The following is a 9,910-nucleotide window of genomic DNA, read 5'->3' as shown; positions in this document are numbered from 1 at the left end:
TAGATTTGTTCATTTAGGAGTGTTAGAGCCCTGATCTAGTGCCTTTTTGAAGTTGCTTTGCATGAGAACCCTAGATCTAGCCTTTATTATGCTTTTTGAGCCTTCTAATCTTCATGGATGCTTTTGGGCACGTAAAGATAGAATCTTTACGTGTTAATCGAGCTAAGGGAGCCCAGATCTATAAGTTTTATGCGCTGGATTCAAGCAGAATCGAGTTTAGAGTAGCTGCATACATGCGACTCGGCGAGTCGGAAGAACGACTCGGCGATTCGAGTCGCGAGTCCCCGATTTTTCCCCTTTTGAGTGATGCCGAGTGGGGACCAGTGAGTAGTAGAGTGGACTCAGTGAGTAAGAGGTCAGACTCAGTAATGGAGGGACTCGACGAGTTGTTCATACAACGCGGCGAGTCCAAGACAATCTTCTTAGCTCAAGAATAACTCGTCGAGTTGTTCATACGACTCGGCGAGTCGGATGCAGATAGCCTGAGTTTTAGAATCGAAAGGGAACTCGTCGAGTTGATGCCATACTCGATGAGTAGCAGCGAGTAGGGTTGAGAAGTGAGAATAGGGACTCGGCGAGTTGGCGGCCCAACTCGGCGAGTCAGGTCAACTGTAGGTTGATTTTGACCGGGAGAGTTGACTTTGACCAGGGGTAAAAGAGTCATTTTACCCCAATACAGTGATTAGTATTTGATTGAGTGTGTTTATGGAATTGTAGCCGGGGAGATACCGGAGCAGCAGCAGATAGCTTCCAGAGCCATACACTCAGCAGCCAGTTCACGAGGTGAGTTTCCTTCCAGTAGGAATGGGTCTACGGCCACAATGCCGGCCCGTTTAGTTAGCAGTAGTTCCGGACTTCAGTCCGATGCAGTAGTTAGAGTGCTTGATGTCTTTGTGATTCAAGCATGTTTTGTGTTATGTGTTCCGGACTTCAGTCCGATGCATTATATGTGTTATGTTAGCAAATACGTGTTTATGTTATGCTATGTTCAGACAGTTCCGGACTTCGGTCCGATGCAGTTAGTTCCGGACTCCGGTCCGATGCAGGGGACAAGGTCCCAGTCAGTTCCGGACTTCGGTCCGATGCAGCTAGTTCCGGACTTCGGTCCGATGCAGTCAGTTCCGGACTCCGGTCCGATGCAGCTAGTTCTGGACTTCGGTCCGATGCAGCTAGTTCCGGACTTCGGTCCGATGCAGTCAGTTCCGAACTTCGGTCCGATGCAGTCAGTTCCGGACTTTGGAAGAGAAAAATCAATTTTGACTTTAAACTAAGTTCTCAATTATTACTACTTCCATTTTAAGGTCCCTACATTCAATGCTTAATTATGTTCTAATAGAGTTGGATGACATGATCTAAGTTTTTAAAACTAAACTGCAAAAAGAAAAAGAAAAAAATTTGCAAACCAAACTCGGGTTGCCTCCCGAGAAGCGCTTCTTTTTCTTGGAGTCTTGAGCTGGGCTCCGTGCCTCCTACGTTGAGTCCTCGGAAGAATCCACCACTAGGATCTTTTGTTCCTTGAATCGCCTCTTGTAAGCTTGAACTCGCCTTTTGTATGCCTTCTTTGAATTTTCTTTTTTAACTTTCACCTCTTCTTCAAGCTTGCGTTTGGTCCCTTTAGTTTCTTCCTTGCACTTCATCGCATCCTCCTCCTCTTTCACCACCGGCTTTGTCACTCTTGAAGTGACCTCCTCTTCATCACTTGGCATCTCCTCCTCCTCTTTGCTCACCCAAGAAGGTGGACTCTTGTAAGCTATGAATTCAACCAAAAATGGAACAGATGCTCTAGGTTTTGTTCTTTTGACTTGATGAACTGCCTTGATCTCTTCTTCCATAAGCTTTTCTAATTCTTCTAGTTCATTATCTTCATTGATTGTGAACAACTCTTCTTGAACATGTTCCTTTGGGAAGCCATCTTCTATCCCAAAAACTTCTTTTTCATCTCCAACTCTCAAGGTGAGCTTAGACTTGCGAATATCAACCAAAGCTCCAGTAGTGTTAAGCAATGGACGACCAAGGATAATTGGAACATCGGGTCTTCCTTCATATCCAAAACTACAAAATCTATTGGAAAAACAAATTTTCCGATTTTTACCAAAATATCCTCCACTCTGCCCCGGGGTTGTGTCACTGAACGGTTCGCCATGTGAATCGTCATTTTTGTAGCCTTCATCTTCTGAATTTCCAATTTCTTATAAAATGAAAAAGGCATCAAATTAATGCTAGCCCCAGAATCGGCTAAAGCATTAACCTTCAATTTATTACCAAACTCACATGGAAGAGTGAGGCGTCTAGGATCCCCCATCTTCTCTGGTGTCTCTCCCAACAACGCTTTTGAGCTTTGTTCACTTAGAACCACCTTAGACTGCTTCTTTAATTGCTTGCGGGTGTCTATCAAATCTTGCAGTAATTTTTGATGCTCGGGAGTTTTGGATAAGGACTCGACAAAGGGAGTATTGATCGGGATCCCCTTCACATGCTTGGCAAACTCTCTATTCTCTCTCTCCAGTGGACTAAGGGTAGCTTGGGAAGGAAAAGGCAAAGGCGGCTGATAAACCGAACCAACTACATAATTTTTCTTTTCATGACGAGCCCACGTCGTGAACATATAAGGTTCACGTCGTGAATTCGGGAACTCAGCAGCTTCGTGATTTTCGAGCTTGGTCTTCTTCATCTTTGAATCGGGCTGCTGTGGTTCTTCTTCCAATGCCTCCAGGAACTCGGAGATGGCTTCTTCTTCGGTGTCTATGGCCATTACATGAGGTTGGGTCTTCGTTTCAGTATTTTTTGGGGATAACTTCTCATGAACTAGAGTGGCTAGTTGACCAACTTGAACTTCAAGGTTATGGATGGAGGCTTGCTGATTCTTAATTAAAGTTTGCTGTTCATTAATACAAGAATCAGTGGCATCGTGTCTCTTTTCCGAAGCTTCCATAAACTTCATCAACATAGTCTCTAGATCGGGTTTCTTCTCGGCCAGTGGCTGCTCGTTTTGATAAAAGCCTCGACCTATCTGCCTATACTTCTCTTCTTTTTGCTTCTTATACTCTTCATATGGCAGCCACTCCTTCTTCGGTTTCCTCCAGTCCTCATCAAACTTATCCCCACTTGAGTAGCACACTTGAGCTTTTCTGTTCCCAAACTCATCTAAACTGCAGTCTTTGGTCAAGTGTGGACCACTATCTTCTCAGATCCGCTTCTTGTAAGCTCCCATGGACATCTCTTCAATTGCTGCCATCTCGTTCCTTGGCTCATTCTCTCCTGTCTTCTTTCCCGACTTCCTTGAAAAAGCTGACTTCAATTCTTGTAAGGGCGTCTTTTTCTTGTGAATTGCAGACTCGGGATCTTCAAGTGGTGGCACCAAGGGTGTGTTTGAGCCTCTGGTCATGAACTCCTGCAACTTGCTAAACTAAAAAACGTAAAACTGAACTAAAATAAGAAAATACTAAAAACTGAAATCACAGCTTTCACGTCGTGAATTCTGTGACAGAAACAGAAAACATTTTTTTTTTCTTTTTTTTAATCAACTAAGCTAAGCTAACGAAAATAAATAACCAATTAACCTTTTGGTAGATTTTATTCCACAAAAGGGGTCGATTAATCTAATGCAACTAAATAAACTAATAATCTAAGCCGTTCCCCAGCAACGGCGCCAAAAAATTGATGTGCACAAAAGTACCCACTAATTTTAATATTTATAACCTAACAAACTTAAACTAACTATGCACTTATAGGCAGTGTACCTAGTCAGATTACAATATAGTTTGGATAAGTCGGGTGTCGATCACAAGGAACAGTGTTACTAATTAATTTACTTACTATTAAATTAACCTAATTATTAACAAGTTTAAAAGGGGTTTTATCTGATTTTACAAGATCAAACGAACTTTAATTCAAATTCAATAAGTAAAAACACACTCTTGTTTAGTTTGAATCCACTTCTTTCTTATGGCTAGCTAATGTTTATGGATAATCTAGTTGGTTTTAATTATATTAGTAATTTAGTTCTAACTTTACCAATAATTAACTAATTCATTTCAAACCATGTATGTTCACACACAATTAAACACATAACTAATTATGAATGTAAATATGCTATGTAAGATTTGTTATATAAACGCAATTATAGTCACAATACACGTTCTCTAGCACAACTAAGCTTATTTACTTTAATTACTAACTAAGATTGGTCAATCCTAGCTCTAACAATTCAGTGTTCACTAAATCATTAGGTAAACAAGTTCATGCAGTTAATGGTCACTAAGCTACACAGAACATGCAATCAAGCAATTAGAGCAACAAACATAAGCATGCTAGGTTATACAAATCAAACACAAGCAATTTTACCAACTAAATAAATCCATAAAAATTGAGCTATTCATAAGTTGGAAGCTTCATCTAGCTAAACAAGAGTAGCTAGATTCAACTGCTCATCATAGCAACTAATAAAATAACACAAGTTGAATTGATTGGAAACATGTTCTTAATTAACTAAAATAAACTAAATTATGGACCTTCACTCTTTTTGGTGTTGAAAGCCTCTTCCCAGAACTTTTGTCTCCTCAAAATCGCCTTCTGGAACTCCTCTCTCCAGCCAAAAGTTGCTTTTATTCGTAATGGTCAAGGATTTATATAGTTGCTGATATCCATAAATTGACGTCGTGAATATTAAGATATTCACGTCGTGAGTTGTAGATAACCGTGCTCGTCAAAGATTCCTTCACCTGCGTACATATCTTCTAGAACCAACTATTCACGTCGTGAATTCTTTAAGTCTCACGTCGTGAATAATCTTTTTCCAGATTTTCTTCACTTTTAATCTTTTAATTCCCAAAGTTTCTTTCTTTAACACTTTTAGTCCCTTTTCTTCAAAATGTCTTCTTTTTGGCTGTAAATAACATTTAAGCTCATAAGTACCATTATTCTAAACAAATTACCAACTTAATAATAAAAATGTACTTAAATATTGCCTAAAAATAAGTATAAATATGGCAATATCAAAATACCCCACACTTAGACTTTGCTTGCCCTCAAGCAAATTTAAACTTAACCCTTGATTACTAACATCACATAGAACAATCTGACTCTAGCTCAGCCATTATGCCAAGACCTCAACGCATGCATTTGTGTCTAAAATTTTCCTAAAGTACCCCCATACTTTAAATACTCACAATCTTCATAAACACTCGCCCACTTTTTCCGAACAATGCTCATTTTATGCAACCCTCCGAATCCATCCGCAGAAAACCTCCTTATCCTCAAGGTATTTTTAGTTGAGCATCCTAAGCATACATAATCTAGAATTACAATCTATGATACCACTATGGAGCACTTTTGGAATTCTTCACTTCCTTGATAATTTGATCCTTGATTTCTTTGAATTCACCACCTTTGTTGTTTGATTTTTGGTATCTTCAACTTTTTGAATTTGTTGGAATTTTGATCTTTTGATCTTCACTTTATTTGCTCCAAAATTCTTCAAACTTTTCTTGCAATTCTCTCTCTCTCTCTCTCTCTCTCTCTCTCCCTCTCTCTTTTTTTACATGTACCTCACTTTTTTCACTCAAAACCTACATGCTTAAGCAGAGACGCTCAACCTCAACCTTTATTGGTTAATGATAATAATTTTCCTGGATACATTTCAGGTTTAGGCTGCTAAACATATTGCATCCCTCAAACCAAGCGGGGTTATGTTTTTGTTCCATGATTTCACTAAAATAAGGGAGGCCACAAATGCACTATAACGTATATTGGCTCAACTAAACATTTGAACTTTTATCGGATCATCCCATATAACACTAGCAACTACAGTTCAAATTATTATTACTAGATTCAATTATTAAAAATTTCAATTTTTAAATTTTCAATTTTACTATCAAATTCTATCATTATCTAGCAATTTACTTTTTCTACCCCTACCACACACTTATTTCATACAATGCCCTCATTGTATGCATCAAAATTAAAGAAAATTAAAGCAAAGGGAGAAAAAGGAACAGACTCCCCTGGGATAGTGGCGTGAACATCTCCAAAAGTGTGGAAAACGTGCATCTTGAATATGGACTCCAAAAATAGAAACTTGGATCTTGAACTCGCGAAATAAGGAGTATACCGGCAAAACATGAAATCGAGCTTTCAATCGTCTTCAAATGTGGTGTAAATGTCCAAAAGTAGAATGACCAATGTGGTAAAGCATACGCCACATTGTATGGTGGTAAAAATGAGCCAAAATAATCTTGAATATATTGACAAGAAGAATAGCATCAACCCATAGAAGACTAAAATGTCAAGGGCCTTGAAATTGTAAAAATCTCATATTCACGACATGAGTTTGAGACAATTCACGACGTGAAACCGAAACTAAGCGTATTCTGAGAACCTCCTGATAACTGACTCACGACGTGAATAATAAAAGTTCACGTCGTGAAAACCGGGCAGTCAGAAAAACATTGCCAATTCTTCTTCTAATGTCTTAATGTATTAAGACTCTTCTAAAGTCATCAGTTTATGACTCTTTCGTTGACTCTCCACTCTCTTGACTCACCCCACACTTATTTTGAAAATATGGGTTTCGACTCTCGGCGTTAAACACTCCCGGCTAAAAACGTACGCATTCATAACTCGCTATCCTCTCAAGGCGCTCCTAGCAATTTCTGAGAAACAACCAACAACGAAGAATAAAAGTAACATAATACTCAAAGTAGTTCTTACAATCCCATAAAAACAAACTAAAAACAAATCAAACAAAATAACGATAAATAACGATCAATCATCCTCCTCATCCTCATGTGCTCCACTGGTTCCAGCTCCATCACCTCCGCGTCCACCATACTCCGACCATCATGGGCAAATCGGGTAATGATACCCTAAATGAGGCGGATGCTCCACCCCAAGATGACGGACAACATTCTCCATAGTGCCGCCTATCCAATTCACACTCAACGATAACTGGTCAAAGTAACCAGCCATATCACTCCCAAAAGGCGCACCAACCATGGAAGCAGGTGGGTGTGTCGGCTGCCCGCGGTCTCCCCTTCCTCTTACGTTCCTGCGCCTCGGTCTCAGCTCTGGCGCAGGTTGGTCGGCTGGTTGATCATCCTCATCATCAGCCTCAACATCTGATGGAACTATGCCCCAATGCGACCCAAAATTTCTGACCACCCGCATAGTTTCCAAATATCCCATACCAAAGTCATGCTCGTCCACACACGTCATGGATCTAGTAATATCAGGAACCACCAAATGATAAGAATGGGCCAAACGAGTAACAAAATGCCCCCCACAAATGGGGCTCCCAGGGCACGAACTCGCGGCAGACCCGGCCAGAAAACGGGCTAGAAAATACGGGATGTTGCAACAAACACCAGGCTGTAAGATGCACCATAAGAAGAATAAGTTCTTCTTAGTCACTTTGTCGCCATGCCTCTTATGGTTGATGGAAAAGGTGATGAACCGGTGAAGTAAACGATGGATCGGGGACCGAATACTGCTCTCGGGAGATACTCTGGAATTAAACATTCCGGATGCAATATTATGCCAGAAAGAATACCCCGTGACACCCTCCGCATATCCTCTAGCAGCCCCACTCAAAAACATGCCAAACTCGGGAGTCATAGCCTCCTGTCGATCATACAGTCCAACTCTCCAAGCAAACTCAACTAGGCTGCACTCCCGGTACTCACCCCCCAAACGAAACACCAACGCCTGTGGCCAGTGTGGATCTTGAACAGTTTCCTGAGATGTCACCGTTGCGAAAAACTCGACACAAAACTCCTTGTAGACCCGCTCTGGTACCCGGAACAGATTCTGCCAACCAGAACAGGTAAACGAATACCCATCTCCGATAAATATCTTTGTCAAAAACGGGCCCACCCGATCTACGAGCCCTACTTCCCTCAATCTTGTCCAATTGACCGTTGGAGTAACTGCAATTTCTCTGTTGTAAAGCCACCCTAATATGTTGTTCCAACGGGTCAAGACATCGCGGGGCATTGTTGCGGGAAAATTGTAAAACGGGTGCAAGCCCGCAACCCCAGCTGGAACCTCTCTTCTTGGAGCCATTCCTGCAAAAACAAGGAAAAACCACAGCCAAAACAATCATCCACAAATTAGACATAAAGGAAAATGGATTTTGTTCAGCCCCAGAATTCACGTCGTGAATCCTGTAAGATTCACGTCGTGAATTCGCAATCCCAGAAGGCAGAATCGTAACAATAGGGGGAAAATCCAGTCAAAATATCAATGAGTTTTACTCCTATACTACTTCCAAACACTTAGCATGAACATTCAAAGGTTATTACGAATCTGCAAAGAATTAATTTCGTCATTTCACTCAATTAACAAACCCTAACCCTAAGTTCATCTACTCGAGCAAAAATTAAACTTAACAATCAATAATTATTACCTTTGTTGGAAGTATTACGTAAGCACAAGGAAGATTAGTAGAGTTGTCGGCTAAAATCGCAGCAATGGGGGCCAAGGGGGGACAAATTTCTGCTTTCACTTCGTGAACAATAAACAATTGAAGGGTTTACTGGTTTCTAGGGATTTATTTTGTGGTCCCGTACTTTTGAAAATTCACGTCGTGAGTTCTTAAGGATTCACGTCGTGAATAGTATCTGGGCTTAAGTTTGGGCCATGTACTCACGGACTGATCTTGGGCTTGCTAGTCTAATGGGCTAAGCCATATCATGGATTATTTGTCCGGTTCATTCATAATTCACGTCGTGAATTGCTAAAAATTCACGTCGTGAATAAAGTATGGAAGAGAAAAATCAATTTTGACTTTAAACTAAGTTCTCAATTATTACTACTTTCATTTTAAGGTCCCTACATTCAGTGCTTAATTATGATCTAATAGAGTTGGATGACATGATCTAAGTTTTTAAATCTAAACTGCAAAAAGAAAAAGAAAAAAAATTGCAAACCAAACTCGGGTTGCCTCCCGAGAAGCGCTTCTTTTTCTTGGAGTCTTGAGCTGGACTCCGTGCCTCCTACGTTGAGTTCTCGGAAGAATCCACCACTAGGATCTTTTGTTCCTTGAATCGCCTCTTGTAAGCTTGAACTCGCCTTTTGTATGCCTTCTTTGAATTTTCTTTTTTAACTTTCACCTCTTCTTCAAGCTTGCGTTTGGTCCCTTTAGTTTCTTTCTTGCACTTCATCGCATCCCCCTCCTCTTTCACCACCGGCTTTGTCACTCTTGAAGTGACCTCCTCTTCATCACTTGGCATCTCCTCATCCTCTTTGCTCACCCAAGAAGGTGGACTCTTGTAAGCTATGAATTCAACCAAAAATGGAACAGATGCTCTAGGTTTTGTTCTTTTGACTTGATGAACTGCCTTGATCTCTTCTTCCATAAGCTTTTCCAGTTCTTCTAGTTCATTATCTTCATTGATTGTGAACACCTCTTCTTGAACATGTTCCTTTGGGAAACCATCTTCTATCCCAAAAACTTCTTTTTCATCTCCACCTCTCAAGGTGAGCTTAGACTCGTGAATATCAACCAAAGCTCCAGCAGTGTTAAGCAATGGATGACCAAGGATAATTAGAACATCGGCATCTTCCTTCATATCCAAAACTACAAAATCTATTGGAAAAACAAATTTTCCAATTTTTACCAAAATATCCTCCACTCTGCCCCGGGGTTGTGTCACTGAACGGTTCGCCATGTGAATCGTCATTTTTGTAGCCTTCATCTTCTGAATTTCCAGTTTCTTATAAAATGAAAAAGGCATCAAATTAATGCTAGCCCCAGAATCGGCTAAAGCATTAACCTTCAATTTATTACCAAACTCACATGGAAGAGTGAGGCGTCTAGGATCCCCCATATTCTCTGGTGTCTCTCCCAACAACGCTTTTGAGCTTTGTTCACTTAGAACCACCTTAGACTGCTTCTTTAATTGCTTGCGGGTGT

This window comes from Lactuca sativa, chromosome 4 (genome assembly GCF_002870075.4).
Source record: "Lactuca sativa cultivar Salinas chromosome 4, Lsat_Salinas_v11, whole genome shotgun sequence".
NCBI lineage: Eukaryota > Viridiplantae > Streptophyta > Magnoliopsida > Asterales > Asteraceae > Lactuca > Lactuca sativa.
This window is presented reverse-complemented; position numbering follows the sequence as displayed.